General features: G+C 51.3%; 1 protein-coding gene across 1 annotated transcript in view; it reads left to right on the forward strand.

Annotated features, from left to right (window-relative positions):
- ZBTB7C (zinc finger and BTB domain containing 7C) overlaps window positions 1-23,359 on the forward strand; it is a 152,093-nt gene that overhangs the window by 89,727 nt on the left and 39,007 nt on the right. The window lies entirely within an intron of this gene.

Raw genomic sequence — 23,359 nt, forward strand, 5'->3', positions numbered from 1 at the left:
GAGCCCCCGCCTCGCCTTCCCCTTTTATGACCTGACAAAATCCGGGGGCTTATAGGAAAAAGCACATGCTGTCTCTGGATGTGGGTGTTTTCCCGTCACTTTCCATGCCTGCGTCCCACCCCATGTGAACCTTCCTGAGTGCCGGCTGTCAGCCAAGGGCGGGAAGGGCTCAGGGCCGTCCACCTCACTGCTCTGCTTGCTGGCCATACTCCTGCCGCCAGCACCCAGCTCTGAATCGGGGGACTACCCTTGACGAGGCTTACCTTCCAGAGTTAGGGATGGAGAATCTCAGCCCTGCCTGCTCTGTATGCACGCGGGGACCTTTTAACCTATACCCAGGTCTGGCTGCAACCTCAGCGTCTGATTAATTAGGCTGAAGTACCCAGGTAAAAGGTTTTGGTTTTTTATTTATTTGTTTATTTATTTATTTATTTATTTATTTATTTAAAGCTTTGAAGGGTGGAAAACAACTATTTAGGGTTAGGGCAAAGCTTTGTCTCCTTGCTGCTCAAAGTGTGGCCCTTGAACTGGGAGCATCAGCACCGGATGGAAGCTCATTAGATATGCAAACTCTTGGGGCATCTGGGTGGCTCAGTCGGTTAAGCATCCGACTCCGGTTCAGGTCATGATCTCACAGTTCATGAGTTCAAGCCCCGCATCAGGCTTCCAGAGGCTGGTTTGGGTTCTCTCTCTCCCTCTCTCTCTCTGCCCCTCCCCTGCTTGCACACTCTCTCAAAGACAAGTAAACACACGTTAAAAAAAAAAAAAAAAAGAATCTCTCTAAAAATAAAAAATTAAGGGGCGCCTGGGTGGCTCAGTTGGTTAAGCGTCCGACCTCGGCTCAGGTCATGATCGCGCGGTCCGTGAGTTGGAGCCCCTCATCGGGCTCTGTGCAGACAGCTCAGAGCCTGGAGCCTGTTTCAGATTCTGTGTCTCCCTCTCTCTCTCTGACCCTCCCCCGTTCATGCTCTGTCTCTCTGTGTCTCAAAAATAAATAAACGTTAAAAAAATTTTGATAAAAAATTAAGAACTACGTTTAAAAAATATAAAAAAGAAATGCAAACTCTTAGGCGCCTCCCTAGGCCTCTTGAATCAGAATCTGTATTTTAATGATTCTGGGGTGGTCGGCGTGCACAGTGCAGAGTGAGGGTACTGCTTTCATGTACATCAGAACCACCTAGCAGAGTTAGAGGAACGACAAATGCAGGGTCCCCGCTTTCTGAACCTGACCCTTAAGTCTGGGCCGGGCATCACTCTTAAGCAGTGAGGAAGATTGTCCTACTTAATTGAAATAATGGGTTTAGGTTATTTCATCTTTTCAGAGCCCCTTTCCTCCCTCTGTGACGGGTAGCCCACGTCCAGGGACATTGCACACATGCTACCACCAAATGAATTGCTTTTCAACGCATCACTCTTGCATCCAAAAACCATCTGTGGCTCCCCATTGCCTTATCCCTTAAGGAATCAAGGCCGAATTCCTTAGACCGGCATTGCAGAAGCTCCATAATTTCACAACCACCACCCGCCCCCCCACCCCAGCCTACTCTCAGGCTCGCATCCACAGTTTCTTTCTATCAGTCCATCACATGACCAAAATGGAACCACTTGATAGGCCAAACACACTTCCTGCGTTCATTTTGTTGTTGTTGTGCCTTTGTTTATACAGGCCTGATTTTTGTCTTGTGTTTGATAGACCATCTGCCCAGCCCCTTCTAGGGCTACAGCTTCTCTGTCCCTAAATGTTGTTCATCTTTCAAGGTCTAGGCTCTCTGACAGCCCGACCTCAAGGCAGTGGGTCCCTCCTGTAAGCTCCTGTGGGGCTAACTTACGACTGTATCATTCATTTGGTGGAGCCCAAGGTAATGGGAGCCTAGGGGGCATTTGGGGGGTCAGTGTTCCTCTCCTGTTAGACTGTGAGACTAAGGTGAAGGCCCAGACCAAATCTTTATGCTTTCACTGTAACCACTTCTCTCTTCCTAAGTCCATTTAGCACTGTAGCCTGTGCATGGCCTGGTTTCATTTAACGGAAGGTGTGGATGTTCAGAGTAACATCCCGAACTGGCTGAGGAGGACAGCACGGCTGCCCTTCGTCACATGTATGCATGTATGCATGTATGTATGTACATACGTGGGGGGGGTGGGTAAATCTGCTTTTAGTCTTTTCAGAAAGTAAATGGTAGCTTTAAAGAGTAGAAAAGAAAGAATGAAGTAGAATAAGGTGAAAAGGCAACAGCAGTTCACCGAGAAATAAGAAAAATTGGGGAAAATACCTTCCCTGGGATCGGATCCGTCACTGGTCCCGAGTCTGGTATTAGCAGGCATCAGACAGCAGCCACTGGGCAGCTCCCAGGAGCAGGACAGGGTGGGGGTGTGGCACGCGTGAGCCCAGCTCTCAGCTCTGACCACTTCGAATCAAATCTGAGAAGTGGGAGAGCAACTAGGAATAAGAATAAGGACGTAGCCTATTTTTAAAGCAAACACATCCTGAAAAGGGATCTGTAAGACCCCGAACACTCAGCCGGCAAGAATCATATTTTAAGGTTACACCGTATTCAACTCTTTGACTTGGAGACTTCACCTTCTCATAGGAACTCCGGCGTCCCCCTTGTCACCCGAATACACTGGCACTTCCTCATATCTTGCCTTTGTTCATAGAACTGAGATGTCTTCCTTTTAGACGCCCTCTCAGTGCCTCCTCCAGACCTGGGAGGATAGTGGATCCTGGATAGCAAATAGCCAGGGCTGAGGAACCAGCACTGGAAGACGCAGGGGTGGCCCTCCAAGCACCTGCCGGGCAAGTCCCTTGGTATTCCTGACCCTTAGTGTTCTCATCTGGGAAATGGGGTAATTGAAGCTACTGCTCAGAATAGTTGGAAACAGCTACTGAGAAAATATATGGTAACCCTTTAGCACGGTACCTAACAGAGTAAGCATTTAATAAATGGAACCTATTATTATTATTGTTATTATTATTATTTACACAATGGGGACAATAATGCCCACTCCAACACAGAACTTGATTAAATGGGAAGTACTAGAGTGCTTGCCAAGTTTAAAACCTGTTGCACATCATATATTCATTCACATCATATATTTATCATATATTCATTCATTCATTTATTCATTCATCATATATTCATTAACAAATAGTTCTAAGCCAGCTTGGGCTGCTGTAGGAAGACCAGGGATGCACAGACGAGCCCTTGGAACCCAATAAGGCAGATACAATGGCATGTGCATCTCCAAGACAGCAAGCAGGGCAGGACGTGTTCTGCCTGAGCAGTGGGGCGCTCAGCAGGACCATGCACGGGTGTTGGGGGAACAGGAAGTGATCCAGACTGACAGATCCCTGGGTGTGGCCCCGTGGGACCGCAAATAGGAACAGCAGGTCTGAAGCCTGGCTTACTGGGATTCAGTCCCAGCTCCACCAGCTAGCTAGGTGACCTTGAGTATGTTTCTTAACTTCTCTGTGACTCAGTGCCCTATCTATGCAATGAGGGTAATAATAGTACCTACCTCACGAGGTTGTTCAGCAGTTCAGAGCACAGCCTCAGAGCTCAGCGAGTGCTCGCTGGGGCTATTAGGTGGGAACAGCAGTGAGAAAAAGAAACGCCCAGGAAGCAGGTGGGGGCAGAGTGAATGCCAGGTTAAGGGATTCTCCTTCATGCCATGGGTGAAGTACTAAGTACCAAGTACCCATAGTCGGTCCAAAGTACCAACAACCTATTGAAGGTGTTGGAGCTAGAGGATGGCATGATCCAAGTTGTCTGCTGAGAAGGTGAATTGGCCAGCAATGTTCAGAGTCCCTAGTGCAGGGAGAGAAGAGAGGCAGCCTAACTGCCCAGCGTGCCCCTCTTGGGACAACCACAAGTTGCCTGGGACAAGCGCTAACCCATCAGTGGCCCGGCCTCTGATCACCTCTGGCTGAGACAGCCCACTCATGGTCAGCACAACAGCCGGGGATCCTGGAGAGGGAGCCGGAGCCCCTCAGAGGCCTCCCACCTGGGCCAGAGTCACCGAACCTGCCCTGGACACTGGCCAGGGCAGGGAGGGGTCTCTGAAGATCCCAGACCTCCGTAAGAGGTCCTAGCATCTGTCCATGACCAGCATTCCTTACACCGAGCCCGAAGCCCAGCTCAACATAGCCAACACTCGGTTTCCCCTGAAGAGATTTACCAGTAGATACTAATGCTGGCTAATGTAGACTGAGCACATCCTCCCGGCCAGGCCGGGTACTCACATTATCAACTCCTTTTTAACAGGAATTGTTTTTAGGAGGTAGCAACAGAGGTGTCCATTTCTTTTTATTAACGTGATTTTTTTTTTTTTTTACTTTCCAAATTTTATTCACGAACGTGTATACATTTTAAAATCAAATACGTATGTGCCGATAAAAATAAAATTCTATGTTTAACAAGGTAGCATAATTCAGTGAAGGGAGCATGGGGTTTAGACTCTGGCCTGCAGTCACATCCTAACTCTTGCACTAAGTAGCTGGAAAAAGAATGACGTGATACCATCCCTCTCCTGTTGGGACAACAGGAAAGGGGCTGCCCTGCCCCGCCCACCAGCCCCGTGCTCACACTCAGGACTGCTCTCTTCCCTCTCTGTTGGAGGACCTACCGCCTGAGAGATTCAGGTCTGGCTACATTCTCTTAGCGACTGCCAACTGTCGCTTCCCCCTGATGACACGGTTTCATGCTCTGGTAGCCTGTGGCAAACCCTATTCCCCCATCCATTGGCCCCTTCACCTTCTTGAGATTCTTGAGAAGTATGTGGTCTATTGCTTCCAGACCAAAGCTGCCCTCAGCTGCTACTACAAGGCCCACCCTCTGTGCTTGCTGTCCTCCTATCAGAAACTTCAGAGGGGCCCCTGGGTGGCTCAGTCGGTTGAGTGCCGGACTCTTGATTTCGGCTCAGGTCGTGATCCCAGGGTCATGGGATGGAACCCCGCATCGGGCTCTGTGCCGAGTGTGGAGCCTGCTTGGGATTCTGTCTCTCTCCCTCTGCCCTTCTCCCCCGCTCGCATTCTCTCTCCCTCTCTCTCTCTCCCTCTCCCTCTCTCTTAATTAAAGAAAGAAAGAAGGAAACTTTAGAGTCTTTCCCAGCCTTTGCTGCCTCTCCTGCCTTGTTATAATAAACTGGGACATGCATACCAATGCCTCGATATATGACATCTCATTACCTTGTCCGTGATCTTATCTGGGAGCAAGCAGCACACACGGGCCCACTGTTGAAGCAGGAGACAATTACATCTCTTTGCAGTGATTCTGGAAGTTACTAGGGAATGATAAGTCCATCAGGCTTACCAACTCTTTCAATCCTCATAACAACCCTAGAAGGTGGGTATTGTTATTCTCCGCATTTGACAGATGAGAACGCTCGGGCATAGAGAGCTTGTTAGGTCACTTACTCCGAGTCACGGCTAATACATAGCAGAGCAGAAATGCCAACTGTGGTCGGCTCACCTTTGTTTAGGGAGCATGAATTCCCGTCTGCTATGCGCCTGTGCCAGACTTCTCTGGTGAGAAAAGTTCTGTGGGGGAGGGGGGGAAGTGACAAGTCCCTTGGGTGTGCATCACAACATGCTTGGGTGCAGAAATGGGTCTCTTCTTTCCCTCTCCCTCCTCCTCCTTTGTCTCGCACATTCCTATCCCTTCCTCAAAGCCTGCTCTCAGCAAGGAGCCTATGGGCCTTGGAAGCAAGGACTATGTTTTCGCACCTTCCCATCCCCCCGGGAGGCCCAGCAGAGGCCCAGACACAAACGACGCCCTTGAGTTCAGCTGAGTTTATTTGAATGAACTTATTCATTCTAAGAGATAAGTGACTGATAAGATTTTAATGATGCCACTCCCAGGGATGGGCATTTTAATATGGGCTAAAGTCCAAGTTTGGCTTGCCCCAAAGGAATGAAGGTTTGATTGTGGAATTATGGGCATCAGACGACCAAGGTGGCTTGGGGGTACAGTAGGAAAGGGATTAGGGTGAGAGAGGCTCTTCCCGGCTCCTGAAACCACACCCCATGCAAGCAGCCGTCCTTTCTGCCTGTGTTCTGCCAGGTGCTGCAAACTAGGACCTCTGAGGAATCCAAGAAGCATGGGAGAGTGCTCGGCCCTGGCCCAGAGGGTCCCAAGAAGCCCATTTTGGCCATGCTGGGTCTAAATCTGTATAAGCGCAAGCCAAGACCTGATGCTGGGGCCTGAGCAGTTCCCTCATCCCTGGCTCACAGCCCACTGGGGTCTCCAGGTGTATGTTGAAGGCCGCAGTGAAGTTCAGATTTGTGGCCCCCACCGGAGTCAGCCCCGAGGGACACAGGAGCGGTGAGGGAACACTGGCCAGGACCGGAAGAATCACCTGATGCCACTTCCAAGAGAGTTAACCCAGGGCCGGGATGGAATAGGTCCTAAGATAACAATTGAAATAAAAGAAATGAAACACAGGCATTTACCCAGTCGAGGCGACAGGTAGAGGGAGGGTCCCCAAAACAGCCAGCAGTCGGGAGAGAACGACGTGTGTTTGCCCCCCAGTGAGCTCCGCTCCTGGCCGCCAGTTCCCTTCCCTGCCTTCTGAGAGCTGAGCCTCTGCTGGGCTCCGTCCTTCCCTGTCCCCCCGCCACCACCACCCTCCTTAGCTGCCGCTTGCCTCCCAACACCACACTTCATAGTGGGACATCCCCCCAGGGGTAATGGATGCAGAGGAGACCTCACACCCTCAGAAGCTTCTAGAATGCTTGGGTGTAGAGGCTTTCCACAGGCACTTGGCAGCAAGGAGGTTAAGGCTGTCCCCGCAACAACCCCCAGACAGATATCTCGGCTGTGTTTAAAGGTCTGCTTCTGCCAACACAATTCGGCATCCGCTGTGTGGGATCAGGGCACATCCAGCTGCTCGTCCTGGGCCGCTGAAGCGACAAGGTAGGAGGAAGAAGAAGTTCCTGGAAGGGGTTGCTAAAACAAGGCACTTTATAGCCTCACGATCGGAAGGAGTAACTGGACTGCCTTCCACAGGCACCGTTTACAATCAGGAGAACTTCTCAATGTCATCTTTTTTCTGGGCTCTGAAACATGTTTTGCTGCTGGATTGGGCGGCAAAGCCCTGTTCCAACAAAGTCCATTACGGAGAAGCATTCCGTTGTAATAGAGAGATTTCCGTGTCCTGGCAAATGGCCTCCAGAAAGGAAGATCTGGGGGTCAGAGGCACCGTTTTGTAGAGCGGCCTCCTCTTGTCCCTCCCTGGTGCCAGGGTGCCCTTGGGTGGAGAGAAACGTGGTAAATTCTCTGCTTAGCCTGTTGAGGAGGTGGGGGTGGCGGGAGCACGAGAGGAGGGGAAAGGGAGTTGGAAGGGAAGGAGGAATATTGAGAAGGAAAGAGAGACCGAGGTGCTTACAGATTTTCAGTCTGGCGTCAGTTACAAACCCTCAGGTTATTAGTTCTGGAGAGGTGCTTGGAAATCAATCATTTAGAACCATGTTTTTCAAACTGTAGGTGGCAACCTCATGTGGGTCATTTGATTCATCTAGCGGATGGCAATCCACCAGCTGAAAAAGATACAGAGAGATAGAAAAACAGAACAGAATAGAAAATATCAACCTTCCTCATATGCACTTAACGTAAATATTCAACCACGCTTCTCGTTCAGTTTTACACACACACAGGTTTATTTCCTGGTCACGAAGAAAAAAATGCTATGGTGACTTATGGTTTTCACAAGTGAGAGAAACACTAGCCTTGTCCACCGATAGCTACATTTTCTCTTTAAGGAAACTGAGGTTTAAGAGGGGAAAGCACTTGCCCAAGATCACCTAGTTCATGAAATTTGAATCCAGGACACGTGGCCTGATTTCTCGGCCAGGCCCCACCCTCCAACAATTTCATGCGTCAGATCCTTTCTGTGGGGAGCGTTCTGTGGGGAGTGCACCAGGCTGGGTCACTTAAGCCTCTGAGCCTTTGTTTTCTTGTCCATAATTTGAGCCCACACCCACCTAGCAGGGTTGTGGGGAGGGTAGTGGGATTACATAAAAACCATGTCCGGCCTGTGGAAGGGACTCAGAGCACGCGATTTGTCTGTACTTCCTCTTTCTTTCCAAGTATCTGATCACGTGGTACACCTCCCCCCGACCAGTACCTCGCCACAGCCAAACGCCCCAGAGGACAGCCAAGGAGCTGAGACTGCTTGCATGGCCCTTCCCTTCTCAGCCGGATTCTAGCCCTTCTCTGAGCTTGCTGCTTCTCTGCTGAGAACCTGAGGGACGGCTCCGTTCCGTCTTGGGTCCCTCCAGATAAGTGACGTGATCGGTAGTCACGGAGGTGGGTTGGGAAAATTACAGCATGACCAACAATGTGCTCGTGTCCGGAGACTGGTGTGGAAGACTTTTACCTGTTGCCTCACCTGCGGAGGAAAATGATGGATCAGACCCCACATCTGGCCCCAGATACCTTAACGCTCTGTTGCCCTGTATGAAATTTGGTGTGTTGGAATCTTCTCCAAGCAGGTGGTGCAAGGGGATGGTGCATAATTATGTGGAAAACAAATGCCTTGTGGGGCTGTTTCATTTCATTTTATTTTTTTTTTTAATTTTTTTTTTTCAACGTTTATTTATTTTTGGGACAGAGAGAGACAGAGCATGAACGGGCGAGGGGCAGAGAGAGAGGGAGACACAGAATCGGAAACAGGCTCCAGGCTCCGAGCCATCAGCCCAGAGCCCGACGCGGGGCTCGAACTCACGGACCGCGAGATCGTGACCTGGCTGAAGTCGGACGCTTAACCGACTGCGCCACCCAGGCGCCCCTCATTTTATTTTTAAATTTTATTTATTTATTTTGAGAGAGAGCGTGCACATGCACACGCACACGGAAGTCGGGGAGAGGCAGAAAGAGAGAAAGAAAGAGAGAGAGAATCCCAAGCAGGATCTGGGCTGTCAGCACAGAGCCCGACGTGGGGCTCAGTCTCATGAACTGTGAGATCTTGACCTGAGCCAAAATCAAGAGTCAGAAAGAGTCATGACTTAACTGACTGAGCCACCCAGGCGCCCTGGATGCTGTTTTCATGTCAACCCATTTGGAATACTCCAGGGCCCCAAACCCTGGTGAAGCCTGAGGGTGAGGACCAACTTTCTTCTCCTGGCCTCCCTGGGTATATAGACCAGCGCTGTCTTACAGAAACATCTTGCACCTTAAAGTTTTCCTAGTGGTCAAACTGCAAAAAGAAAAAGAAATAGGTGAGGTTAATCTTAGTGTTGTAAATTAGTGAACCCAGTCTCCTCAATAATATCATTATTATTTCGATATATAAGTCATATAAAGTTATGAATGCTGTATTCCACTCTTTTGGTGCCAGATCTTCAAAATCTGGCATATATTTTGTACCCACGGCCCATCTTCATTGGACTAGCCGGATTTTATGTGCCAGTAGCCATGTGTGGCTCGCTGCTCCCGTGTGGGATGGCTCAGGTATCGAGTCTTTGGAACAGAGTAGGAGTTCAAAACGTTTTGCTGAACTGAGCCTGACGTCGGACACCTGTTGAACTGCGGGCAGTATGCCGAGACTGGGGAGCAGGGACTGAGTCAAGAACCTGGGAGGAGGACCCTGATGGGGGTGTTGGAAAGAAGTCCTTAGAATGAGCAGAATCACAGCCTTCGGATCAGCCACAGAACCGCCTCCCTTTCACAGCGACACCAGATGTGTTTGCCCGCCATGACGTGGGGCGTTCCAGAGGTGTTGAGCATCAGAAAACCAGAGTCACAAGTACAGACTCTGCGCCCCTGTGCTGTGAGCTCGCGGGGCCTGTCTCTCGGGGCCGGGAGCCTTGCCAAGTCTCACCGGAAGTGAGGCTGTTGAGTTGCCCTGGGACTGAGCGCTGGCCCCTGAGCTCTCGTGTTCATTGCAGGTAGGTTTCTACTCCGCTTCTTGAATATTTGCACTAAGAAGATCCGTAATTTTAGCTGTCGTTGCGCATGCGCCTCAAGGACCTTACCCCAAGTGAGAGGAGAAGCTCTGTGGTATCTCTGTAGGGTGTCAGTCCCCAGGGCAAGCTGGAATCCCGCTGTCCCCTGCTGCTGCTCCACATGCTCGAGGACAGAAGGACCGCCTGCTTGGTGGAAGGACCGCAGCCTGGAGCACCATTTGCCAGCTGTCCCATGCCCAGCCCTGATTCTGGAAGGCACCAGAGTAGGAGAGGAGGTCCAGGGCCTCGGGGGATCTGTCGTAGAAGGGCAAACCATCAGCATCAGGAGTGGTGAAATGCTAATCGTGGATCTGTAGAGACAGGAAGGAGAGAGCCACTGTAGGCCGGGGGGCTGGGGACTGGCTGGGACCGGGGTGGGAGTCGGAGGGTGCAGGGAGCATGTGGCTTCTTACCTGCACTTCAGGTGTTCCCACACGGCCAGCCTGTCCAGGGCCTCCAGGCGTTTGTCCTCTCTGCTCCCCAAGAGGCCACGTCCTCTAAGGTGCCTCTGATCCTCTCTTCAGCCCCGCCCAACAGGCTTAGCCATTCCTTTCTGCTGCCCCATTATTCTGGATGAGAATCCTTGTCCTCAGATGTAACCCTCCAGAGTGTGTTTATCTGAGCGCGGGGCTGCCTGGCTGTCCCCGCCGTGGGCTCCCCAGGGAGAGCTGTAGGTCTGCCGGTGTCTGGCTCCCAAGAAGGCTGCAGTAATACTGGTGAGAGGTTACACAGAGCACGAGCGGACGAAAGGAGACATGAATCCGAGTGGGAAAGGAGGCGGGAGGGAGCCCGCGGGCTCATCCGGACTCTCTGAAGTGACAGAGGCAGGAGAGGAACGGTGGACAGGGTGACAGCCAGCCTGAGAAAAGCGTGGGCTCTGTGGCTGCTCCGGCCTTGTGGGCTCAGAGGCTAGCTGTGTGCATCATGATGGGGACCGGCCCAGCCCACGGCAGCCTGTGAGTCGGGACAGCTCGCCACGCTTTACACGGTGCCGCTGTCAGCCACAGCCTGCTGTCCCACATCCAGTGTGAGGTACACACCTGCCGGGGTGTGGAGGTCACTGCCAAGGGCCCTTCAGAGCTTAAAGGAATGGTGCAGAGACAGTTCCTTCCCTTACGGATGCAGGATCAGGGGCCCCCAGATGTCAAATGACCGGGCCAGGGCCAGTCAGGGACCGCACGGGGAATAGAGCGGGTGGTGGTGAGCTCCGAGCCCCTCCCTGCTCCTTAGCAGCGCTGTCCTTAGGGTAGCTTTGTTGTGCAGCTGACCTAAGTTTCAACAGTCCCGCTGATGGAGGAGGTGAAAGGGCAAGGAAGGAGCTTGACCGTGCCCTGTAACCCTTGGCCACATGCTCACTGGCCAGCAGACTAGGCTCTCTTGCCAGTGGTGTTGCCTTTGCCTGGTCCCCTCTGAGGTTCTACTACCACAGACCCTTTGCCCAGACCTCCTATCGCCTCCCAGGCAGGAAGTCCTGGGGACCACATCATGCCCTGCAAAATGGAATCGTTTGGTACCATGAGAGCCCAATAGAGCCCAATGGAACAGCAGCTGGCCTGTCGAGTGGGCTTGAGCCCACTGGCTCTGCCCAGTGAGGGCATTCTTCCATGAGTAGGGCTCCTACAAGGCTCTGGCTGAGGGGTGAGCTGGCCCCCTTCTCCTTGAGCCACGGTGACTCACTGAGGCACAGCCAACTTCACCCCCTCCTGCGGGAGGTGACGAGGAGAAGCTGAGGTAGCCAGGAGGGGACAGGTTAGGGAACGGAGTGACAAGCACCCGCTGATCCCACTCTGGTTGCGTTTGTCTCTTCCAAGGGAAGTGGTTGCTGGGCTCGTTTTATTCCGACCTCAAGATCCTTTGAACCTTTGAAATGGGATAAGGGGCACTTCCCTTTTCCTAGTGGGTAATACTTTTAGAAACCAGGGGTAAATGTTTTCTTTCATTCACCCACCGCATAAACATCACGTGCAGGTGGCACCTTGGAATCCATACTGTGAGCAACAGACAAGGGAAGAGCCTCCGATACCTTGGCTTCTGGCCACACCTCCTATCCTGACACGGAGGTGGCCCACAGCAGGGCAAATAACGGCCTCAGTTTCCCTGTGTGTAAAATTGGAAGCACTGACCTTAGAGTTCATTCTAGCTCAAAGAGCTATGATTTCCCTTCAGTAAATCCCACTCCAAAAAAAATGAAAGCAGGGATTCAGGCAAATGCTCGTACACAAGTGTTCATTGCACTCCTCACAGTGGCCCAAAGGGAGAAACTCCCCAACTATCCATCGACAGATAAACGAATCGACAAGTTGTGGTATATCGATGGAATAGTGTTCAGCCATAAGAAAGGAGCGAAGTGCTGAAACATGCCCCCAAGTGGATGAACGATGGGAACATTACACTAGGTGAGAGAAACCAGACGCAACAGGTCACATATTGTGTCTCAATTATACGAAATATTCAGAAAGCTGATGGGCGGTTTCGAGGAGCTGAGGAAGACGGAGCGGAGAGCAAGTGGTAAATGGGCATGGGGCTTTCTTTTCGGATGTTTGAGAAACTGGGTACAGGTGGCGATGGCACAATATTGGGAATTGTTCGGCTTAAAATGATTTCGTTATGTGAATTTCACCTCAATTTGAAAACTCCTCTGTAATCCCCTTTAAAAAATGTTTTGTGTGTTTATTTTACTTTTGAGAAAGAGAGAGAGCACAAGTGGGGGAGGGGCAGACAGAGGGGGGCACAGAGCAGGCTCCATGCTGACATCAGAGAGCCTGATGCAGGGCTCAAACTCTAGAGCTGAGCCGAAGTTGGGCACTTAACTGAGCCACCCAGGCGCCCCCAACCTTCTATAATTCCTAACAACCATAATGTAAGTATAGCCTGTGTCTCCCACGCCATACTTGCTGGGTATAAATTAGGGCCACAATGGAAGCAACAAACACTATTTTTCAGGTTGTTTCTGCCACTCCAGTGTAAGAACACTGGGTTTCCAGCAGCTAAGCTTCCGCGTGGTCTGCGACTGCACTCACCACCACCCTTCGTGTGCCCCGGGGTGTCCCATGACTGTTCCCTTGTGCACCTGTGAACTTGCTTCCCCGTGCTGGGGCCTGCCACTCCCTGTGGAGTGTGGGTCAAGGGTGCCCTGCCACACTGTGTGCTCCACAGAGGTGGGACAACCCCCCTCCCCATCTGTGTGTTGACGCCTGTACCATAGGCCCCAAGGGGACTTGTGTTCCCATCTCAGAGATGTTAGAGACACCGGCCCCTTTAGATTTTCCTGTGCCTCCCCCTTTAGGACTCCTTCCCTGGTGCAGAACCTGGTACATGATAGGTACTCAATACTTGCGTCTCAAATGAGTGAATGAACAGGTGAACGAAGGGATATTGGAACCATGGGAGAAGAGCCAGAGGGCTATCTTAGAGACAAAAGCCAGCTGTACCCAAATCTCCTGTCACCTCCAACCCTGAGGGAACCATTTGAGACCCTTTCAGGGCTTCAACTCCATCTGCCTTAGAGGACTCATGTTTGGTGGGCAGCTTGCTCCTTCAAACAACAGATGCTTGGCCACCTGTTCCCAGACTCTCCTGAATGCACCCTGACACATTCTAATTCTGGGTAGACACAGCTTATGCTCAGGCTGGAATCCAGCCATGTGAGCTGGGGAAGGTTAAGGGATGGAAAGAGCCTTGTGAGGAGTGCCGCCCCCCCCCCCACCATCTTATGCTGGCAACGAGGGAGGCAGCAGTGCGGCAGACAGGACTTGAGTCCTGGGCATGGAAAGCACCTGGCGTGGTGCCTGGGCACTTACCAAGTGCTCATTAAGTGTTGTTTCTGCTACAGTTAGCTGTCACACCTTCAGAAGTTCACCTCCTGCCACTTTCACACATGCATCTGATGCTAAAGCAGCTAAACTCCCTGGTGTCCTTTATGCACGCCCTGACTGTAAATTCTCTGCGTATTCCTCCTTCCCTTCCTCCCTTCCTCCCTCCGTCCACCCATCCGTCTATCCATCCATCCACCCATCCATCCAACAAGCTATCTTAAGCAGCGACTCCATGCCAGGCCCTGTACTAGGCTCAGTCTACCTGGGTGGGGTGTGATATGCTCCACACCTCCTTCCTCATTCCCTGGTTTTGTGCATTAATTGCACAAAAAGAGGCAGGAGGTTTGGGGTGTATGAGGAGGGTGCCATATCAGAATCACCGGTGCTGTGTTTTCAAGTGTCGCCCACTTTGTTCTCCTAATTGTCACCCCCATTCGCACAAGGAAATTGGGAGCAGATTTCCTGTATTGGAATGTTCATAGACACAAGACCAAGAGGCCTCTGGGACATTCCAAAATACCTTTGGAACTTTTTTGACCTTTGACTTTTGATTTGTTCACACTATGCTCAGCTGTGGGAGACTTAGCCTGCATGGTTCTATGGGGGGCGGGGGGAGGGCAGGCCTGATTGTTATCTGGTTAATTCAGCCACACTTAAGAGTTCAGGTCCAAAACATTTACTTTCAGGTGGGCATGAAATCAGACCATCTGCTTTGCTCAGTTGACTGAGTAATTACCAGTTTCTCCTTTTATTCCTTTGGGAACAGAGACTTCAGCAATTGGGTCCTTGGTGACCAGGGCACAAATCTCAGGGAATCCCAGGAAGACAAGGACTCCCTTCCACTCACAGTTGCCCTCTGAACATCCACATATCCAGAAGACCCTCCTTATTTAGAGGAGATGGGTGCTGGAAACCCAGAGGTTGGAGAATTCTTCCAATATTTGTTCTAGAACAAAATTATTCAAGATGGCTACCAGTGCACATTCATAGACTCTCTTTTTCTTTCTAATTCTCTTTCAACTAGTCAAGTTAAATCGAGGAGGAGGCATCAACTAGCAAATAGGTACTAACCTTTACACCCGAGGTATCTTAATTTTTTTTAATGTGTAATTTTTAATCTTAATTTTTTTTAATTTTTTTAACGTTTATTTTATTTATTTTTGAGACAGAGAGAGACAGAGCATGAACGGGGGAGGGGCAGAGAGAGAGGGAGACACGGAATCAGAAACAGGCTCCAGGCTCTGAGCCATCAGCCCGGAGCCCGACGCGGGGCTCGAACTCACGGACCGCGAGATCGTGACCTGAGCCGAAGTCGGACGCTTAACCGACTGAGCCACCCAGGCGCCCCTTTAATCTTAATTTTTTTATTTTGGTGGGGGTGCAGAGAGAGAGAGGGAGACACAGAATCTGAAGCAGGCTCCAGGCTCTGAGCCATCAGCACAGAGCCTGACACAGGGCTTGAATTCTCAAACCGTGAGATCATAACCTGAGCCAAAGTCAGATGCTTAACCAACTGAGCCACCGGGTGCCCCTAACCCCCAAGGTATCTATAATGGCCCCTAACCAAGAGACCAGCTAAATTCCTTTCTAGCAAAGGCAGTCAGGACAGCATAGAAATTTATGAATATTGTTAAGCGGGGAAAAAAGGCATATTACGAGGCAGTTTATAATATATAATCCCATTTTTAAAATACCTATATGCACAAAAATATAGATATTGCAAAGTGTGCATGGGGCTGTCCCTGAATAGCCAGGATAGATGGTGGTTTTTGTTTTCTTCCTTTTCCTTTTCTGTATTTTCTGGGTTTTTTTTTTAGGAATGAGCCTGTATTGCCCTTACAATAAGAAGACCATAGAGGAGAAAATGTTTTCTTTTTAGTTCACTCATTTTCCCCCCGCGAAGTGGATCGGTAATTTCCACTGTACCTTCATTGCCTTTGTTAGAAGCGAGCTTGGGCATTCTCTTGGTTAGAGGCTGTCAGCACACACACGTAGGATGCTAAGGAGAGGTATTAAAGCCAGGTTAGCGATTAGTTGAAGCTTCCTCCTTGGTTTCATTAGATTACTGGAAAAGGTGAGCATGGTCAGGCCTCTGGGGCGGGGGGGGGGGGGGGGGCGTGCAGGGACCATGTGTGCCTGGGCTCCTGTGGGTCCTCAGTAAAGCAGTGCATCGTGGGACCCCTGGCTCTGGCCTGCAAGTCCAGAGGGTAGAGTGTGGAAATCCTGTAGTAGTCGCTATCCTAAGGCCTCGGGTCAGTGGGGGTGCAGGTCTATCAGTAACTTGAACTAAGCTCCTGCCAAGCCTGGGCCCCCTTCCTGTGCTTCCTGCCCCTGGGGTTCTTGTGTCTGCTCTGCTTGGGAGATCAGTACTTTCTGGGCATCAACCTTGACCTCGCTCTCAGAGCAAAGTGCTTGGAAAGCAGGGAGTCTTTGGAGTTAGTATCCTGGATGTGAAAAGACTGCTGGTGAGCCTTCCCCCAAGGGAAGTCCCAACCCCACCTGACCTCCTCTGGGCCACCCCCAGGGCACTTTCTGTTTTCCTTCCCCAGGCCCTTACTACATCGACCTTCATGGTTATTAATGAAGAGCCCGTTGCACTACCTGATTGTCAGTTGGTCACAGAACTGTTGTGAAAAGGAAATCAAGTCAGAGTATGGGGGTCTAGCACTTCGCAAAGTACTTGTGACATAGAAGCAACTCATTAAGTGGGGTCCTGTCCCCCACCCACCTCCTTGCTTTTCATCCCACCGCACCTAGCCCGGGTCTGTCACACAGAGGGGCTCTTGTTGAAGGTGCCCAAATGTGCCCTGGGGAGGAAGATCGGGGAAGGAGGGGCGAGGGAGCAAACATGCCCTCCGTATGGAGCCTGGGTGCCAGGCCCTGCCTTAGGTGCCCATAGACAATGTGTTCGGTCTGCAGGGAACGGCCGGGGTCTCTGGGGAGGCTGGAGCGTCTTCGACCCGCGTTTCTGATTTCTGCCGGTGCTGGGGGATTAGCCAACAGAGAGGTGGGTCCTCCCTAGCACTTCTGTTTAACCTGAACACTCTCCCATCCAGATGCAGGAAAGAGAAAACCATCTCTGGGAAAAGATGGGAGGGATTTATGTGCCCCTCCCCGAGAAGAACCCGAAGCAGGCCCGGGGTTCTTGCTATCCCAAAAGCTGCAGGTTACGCCCACAGATCCCATCCTGGAAGTGAGGAGATAGAAGTGGAATAAACAACCCAGAACAGCGTGACCATCATTGATCTCAGCCAAGTCCGTGGTGGAGCAGGAAGGGCCACTCCTGGGCTTCCTGGAGCCTCAGGCCCCAAACAGGTCCCTGGAGGTTTGGACAGGTGCCTCCTCTCTGGACTGGCTGTTGACACTTCAGTCTTGCTTCTGTCTCGCTTCCGGCTCAAGGCCCTGAGCTAGAAGCCCTTCCGTGTCGCCGCCCCTTCCCCGGCCACCACCAAGCAAGTGCAGCTAAAACCCGACGGCCCCTCTTGGGCCCCTTGTCTCCTGTAGAACGAGGTGGGCATTTGGGCTGGGAGACGGTGACAGGTGGAAACCAAGTCTGCCGAGTAGTCTGCTTAGCAGTGCAATCGGAGGAAGCATGAATACTGATGAAAACTCATTTATTTGTTACCGATGATCCCTGTCGCGTTGTGGGGTAGGGAAAGCAATGCTTGAGAAAATACACAGAGGCCTGTATACCAGAAAAATGGTAAAGCCCCTCGTTTCTCCTTTCCCTCATACCTTTTGCCACCTCTGTCTTCCCTGTGCACTTTAAAAGATGACCTATTTTGTGGCACCTGGGTGGCCCATTCAGTTAAGTGTCCGCCTTTGGCTCAGGTCATGATCTCACAGTTAGTGAGATCGAGCCCTACATCGGGCTCTGTGCTGACAGCTCAAAGCCTGGAGCCTGCTTCGGATTCTGGGTCTCCCTCTCTCTCTCTTCCCCTTCCCTGCTCGCGCTCTGTCTCTCTCAAGAATAAATAAACGTTAAAAAAAAATTTTTTTTTTAAAGATGACCGATTTTGATCCTGGCGAATGTGAGTTTAATTAACTAGAGGAGACAGCTTGAGAATTAAAAACAAAAGGTGCCAGAATGTTAATAACCACGTGACCTGTCCCCAAAACATGAGTGAATGGGAAAGGCTTTGGATGGCCAGAGACCTAGGTTTCCATTCCTCTGATGATCCAAGTGTTCCTGATCGCGTCATTTCCCTCCCCGTTCCCCAAGCTGCAGAGCTCTGAGACCTTCCCGCGAAAAATGCTTCCATTCTGTTTTCTGTGCATCTTTGAGGGCAGGCCTTGATTCCTCTCTCCTTTCTATCACTGGAAGGTTTGTGAGGGCCGGGAAAACCAAAACACTCTGTCCCAGGCTGAGTTCTATGTTTAATTGACTCAAGGATATCATGAACACCCTCCTCTTCATACAAGGAGCCACTAAGCCGGCCTCAGAGGGGTGCTGGAATGTTCTAGAAGCCTTGATGCCCAGTGGTACTCATCCATTCAGATGGCGGACACTTGCTGAACCCTGCTTTGTGCCAGGCCCGCTGCCGGAGGGCCACCAAGACAGGGGATGTCCCTGCTCCTGACAGCTCTCGTTCCAGGGGACAGTGTTACCAGGTCCCCCACTGTGGGCTGAGCCAGTAGCCTGAGAGGCAGGCACAGGGCCTTCACCCTGGGAGCTTGTGTCTCGGGACCACAAGAAACGCATTGCAGAGCAGAGAGAAAAGGGAACACTGAGGAGAGGGGGTAGAGCCTATCCAGGAACGGGGTCCTGAGCAGAGCAGGAGCCCGGGCAGGGCCTGGGCCGCCCACGCCAGCCGCAGGATGGCCTGGCTCTTAGAGAAAGCGGGTGGGGACGCAGGGGCGGAGAGCGGCCGGCCGGCCGCAGCCAGACTCAGCCCTGCCAATGGGACATTGCAAGGTCTCGTCGCGTGGGGCGGGGAGAAGAGGCCTTCTCCCCATTGGGATGGAGGGCCTGTTTGAATTCTTTGGCTCAGAAGAAGCAGCCTGCTGGGAACCTGTCTATACCTGCCTGCCACACTGCGCCAGTCCCAGCCCCGAGGATTCTTCTGTTCTATTGTTTCCTCCACCCCACACCCCAGCCCAAGAATAAAGATAACCGCCCCCTGCCCACTGCCGCCCGCCTTCCACACCCGGGTGACTCAGGCTGGTGTCAGCCGTGCTGCTCGGCCTGGCTCCGCTCAGCTGCCTACATCTGCTGCCGATTTGCCGGCCGAACCAGTAGCCCTTTCTGTCTCTGCGGCCTAAATTAGGGTGGGGTTTTTCTTGGATTAAAAAAAAAAAAAGAAATGGTACCTTTCCCCCCTGTGGTGTGCAGATTATTATAGCGTCTGCTTGCTGAAGAGGCACAAGAAAGAAAGTGACCTCGGACAAGTCCAGTTTAATTGTGGCGTTCAGCTGCCCAAGGTCTCCTGTCCACTCTGGCCAGTTCTGAGCCAAACCAGTTTTCCATGGCCAGACCGGGCCCGGTTTCCACAGCATTTCCTGTCAGGAAGTTCCCCCGCCCAGTATGTGCTGTTAAATGGGATCCTTTTCGTTCCTTTTCCTCTTATAAACTTCCCTTTCAGGTGATCCTGAAGGCAGAGTGGGGATGTGGCCGCGCAGGGGGGAGGGAGCTCTAGGCCCCGTTCCCAAAAAGGAGGCTGTTCTGGAAGGGAGGCTGGCCGGGCACTGGCCAGGGTCAGCCGCCCCGGGGGTCCTGGCCCCAGGACCAAGCACGGGATGACTTCCTGCTCTGCCGAGGGTGCCGGCTGCCTCACCCCTCAAGTGAGGCCCCTGGGAACCCCCTCTTCTCCCTTCCCCGCAGAGGTGGCTCTTCTCCCTCTCGGTGAAGGAGGATTTGAGAAGTAGTGGGAAGAATACCCGGCCCTAAAAATACCTTCTTCCTTCTCCCATCCTGAAAATATACCCACCGCAAGCTTCCCACAGAGGGTGAAATTCTACCTTTCCCACTTCAGCCTTCGTTTCCTTGTCTCCAGCACTCTGGGGGGAGGGGGGCCACCAGTAGGGCTCCGGGGTCCCCCCCCCCGCAACCCAGGAAACTGGCAGCCGTCCTTCAGGAGCGGGCCCGGGAAAGGTGAGCGGGATTTGGGCGCCAGAGGCAAAGCCGGCCAGCTGAAACCACTGCCCAGGGGCCAGTAGGGAAGGAGGGTGACAGGTGAGAGGTCAGGGAGGTTTAACACCTGGCCCATCTCCTTCAGTCTTTGAATCTGTTTCATAATGTGGGTAGTTTTTTCCCCCTTTTGGGTGTGACAGACGAGGGACTTGAAATTCAGAGAAGCGAAGTGTCACCCGACCTCACACAACCGGAACTAGAAATTATGGCTGTCTTCCTCAGAGAGGCATCCATGCTTGCTTGCTTCCTTCCTTCCTCGAAGGGAGGAAGGAAGGAAAGAAGAAAGAAAGAAAGGAAGAAAGAAGGAGGGAAGGAAAGCAAGAAAGAAAGACGGAAGAAAGAAAGAAGGAAGGAAGGGAAGGAAAAGAGAACGCCGCCCTCCTTCCTTCATTGCCTCCTTCCTTCCCTCCCTCCCTCCTTCCTTCCTTCCCTCCTTCCTTCCCTCCTTCCTTCCTTCCTTCCTTCCTTCCTTCCTTCCTTCCTTCCTTGTCAAATATGCATAACATAAAATTCACATTTAAGTGTATAATTCAGGGGCATTAAGTATATCCACAGTGTTATGCAGCCATCATCACCATCCATCTCCAGAACTTTTCATCTTCCCAAACGGAACCTCTGTCCCCACTGAACACTGACGCCCCAATCCCCCCTCCCCACAACCCCTGGTAACCACCGTTCTGTTTTCTGTCACTATGAATCTGACTATCCTAAGGACCTCGTACGAGTGGAAGCATACAGTCCGTGTCTTTTCATGACTGGCTTTTTTCACTCAGCACGACGTCTCTAAAGGTCGGTCATTCATAATGTAGCAGGTGTCAGAACTTCATTCCTTTTTATGGCTGAATAATATTCCGTCCTGTGGAGGTACCGTATTTCTTTATCCAGTCATCTGTCTATGGACTTTTGAACTGTTGGCTGTGAACATGGGTGTAGAAATATCTGTTCAAGTTCATGCTTTCAGTCCTTTCGGGTATATACTCCAGAAGCGGAATTGCTGGGTCATGTGGCACTTCTCTGTTTACTTTTTAAAGAACCCCTGGACTGTTATCCACGGGGACTGCATCATTTCACACTCCAACCAGCGGTGCACAAGGGTTCCAATTTCTCCACGTCCTCGCCAGCCCTCGTTATTTTCTCGGTTGTTTTGTCTGTTTTTTGATAGTAGCTACCCTTGTGGGTGTGAGATAGTATCTCATTGTGGTTTTGATTTGCATTTCTGTAGTAATTAGTGATACGGAGCATCTTTTCTTGTGATTATTGGTCACTCAGGTATCTTTGGAGAAATGTCTATTTAAGTCCTTTGTCCATTCTTGAGTTGGGCTGTGTGTGGTTTGATTGTGGCTGTGTCATCCACGCGTCTTTACTCAAAATTACAAATTGGGGCGCCTGGGTGGCTCAGTCGGTTAAGCGTCTGACTCTTGATTTCGGCTCAGGTCATGGCCTCAGGGTCATGGGATCGAGCCCCGTGTCAGACTCCATGCTGAATGTGGATCCTGCTTAAGATTCTGTCTCTCCCAGAGCGCCTGGGTGGCTCAGTTGGTTAAGCATCCGACTTCGGGTCAGGTCATGAAATCACAGTTTGTGAGTTCGAGCCCCGCATCAGGTTCTGTGCTGACAGCTTGGAGCCTGGAGCCTGCTTCGGCTTCTGTGTCTCCTTCTTCTCTGCCCCTCCTCCACTCGTGCTCTGTCTCTGTCTCTTAAAAATAAATAAACATTTAAAAAAATAGATTCTCTCTCTCCCTCTCTCTCTGCCCCACACCTATACTCACTCTCTAAAAATAATAATAATAATAATAATAACAATAATAATCAGGAGTTTTTCAGAGCATCTAAAGTCATTTATGTTCATAACCAGGACCCCTGGGCAAGTTGCAGTGTTCTCTGGTAAACAGCTCATGTAGTGCTGTTGTATGTCTTGTTGCATTTGAAATACCTGAAAATCCATAGCTCTTGTGAAATTTTCATTCATTTAACCGTGCATGTGTTAAGTACCTACTAAGTACCCACCAAGCGTTGTGCTGTAGGCATGACGGAATATGTCCTGGTCCCTGCCCTCAAGGACCTTAGACCCGGCTGGGGAAGGCAGTGGTAACACAAAGTGACACGTGCACATTTTCTGAACGAGAAGTCCTGGTATGTCATCTATGGGAAATTTGGTGTTGGAAGCCGGGCTTAGACTGGCTGGGAGAGGGAGGAACCCAGGCTCCGAATGAAACTAAAGAAGAAATCAGCACATCAGGACAGAGGAGGGTTGCAGGGCTGGGGGGTGGGGGGAGTGGCTCTGGATCTCTAGGTGCTTCGCATCCAGAGGCTACCATGATGGCACATTTACATCCTCTCTACCCAACATGCACAGATGCCTTGTCCCCCTTGATGGCTGCTCTGGGCTTCTTGTCTGGTAATGGGGTATATGGATGCAAAGTCTGACTCAGCAGGAATCTCTGACCTCTGGGTGCTGCTTCAGGGCGGGGGATTGCCCTTCTCCAGTAGAACACCGAGTGGGAGAAGGTGTGGCCTCTGCACTGAGATGGGACAGGTTATTTCCAGCTTTGCTGGGGCTCTTGGCTGGCATCCACTGGGTTAGGGCACAGCCTTCCTCCTTCTCTTCCTCTTGATGCCTCTGGACCTCGACCAGCAAAGTGGCACCAATGCTTTACTCCAAAGGACACCATCTGTTGAGAGTGTCTTCATGGCTTTCACAGTTGGAGGCCAGGTATCAGTCTGCAGCCGGGGGCTTGGCATGGAAGGTCCTGGTGGGGATAATTCTACAGCCAGGCAGGCTGGCTTCCAGGATGCCATGGTGTAGAAGCATTCTGTCCCTCATTCACTAAACCGTAAACTCATTGCGGACTTCTGTTCACTGCTATATGCCTAGCACTGCCTGGCACATCACACATATTTAACGTGTATTTTTTTTTAACGTTTATTTATTATTGAGAGACAGAGCATGAGCATGGGAGGGGCAGAGAGAGGAGACACAGAATCCAAAGCAGGCTCCAGGCTCCGAGCTGTTAGCACAGAGCCCGACGTAGAGCTCGAACTCACAAACTGCGAGATCGTGACCTGAGCTGAAATCAGATGCTTAACCGACTGACCCACCCAGGCTTCCCCATAACATGTATTTTTGAGTGGAGGAAGGAATGAAGCCCCATCTGCCTCCTTGATATTCACTTAGTGCCCCCTGGAAGTCACACAGACCCATCACACAGGTCCTGACCCTGCCACACGGGAGGCCTGACGCCTTGGGTAGGTGACTTCAGCTCCGTGAGCCTCTGTTGCCTCGCCTGGGAAATGAAGTAGGAGCCTTAGGTGCCTCCAGAAGCCTCATGGAGGGAATGTGCAAGGACCTAGCAGAGGGCTCCCCTCCAGACACCAGACCTAATTCACCTGAAGTGATTTCCCAACCACTAACTGCCCAAGCCTCTATCAGACCTTCTTTCTTTATTTTATTTCAATTTGTTTAACATTTTATTT

The sequence above is a fragment of the Lynx canadensis genome, chromosome D3 (assembly GCF_007474595.2).
Source record: "Lynx canadensis isolate LIC74 chromosome D3, mLynCan4.pri.v2, whole genome shotgun sequence".
NCBI classification, from domain to species: Eukaryota; Metazoa; Chordata; class Mammalia; order Carnivora; family Felidae; genus Lynx; species Lynx canadensis.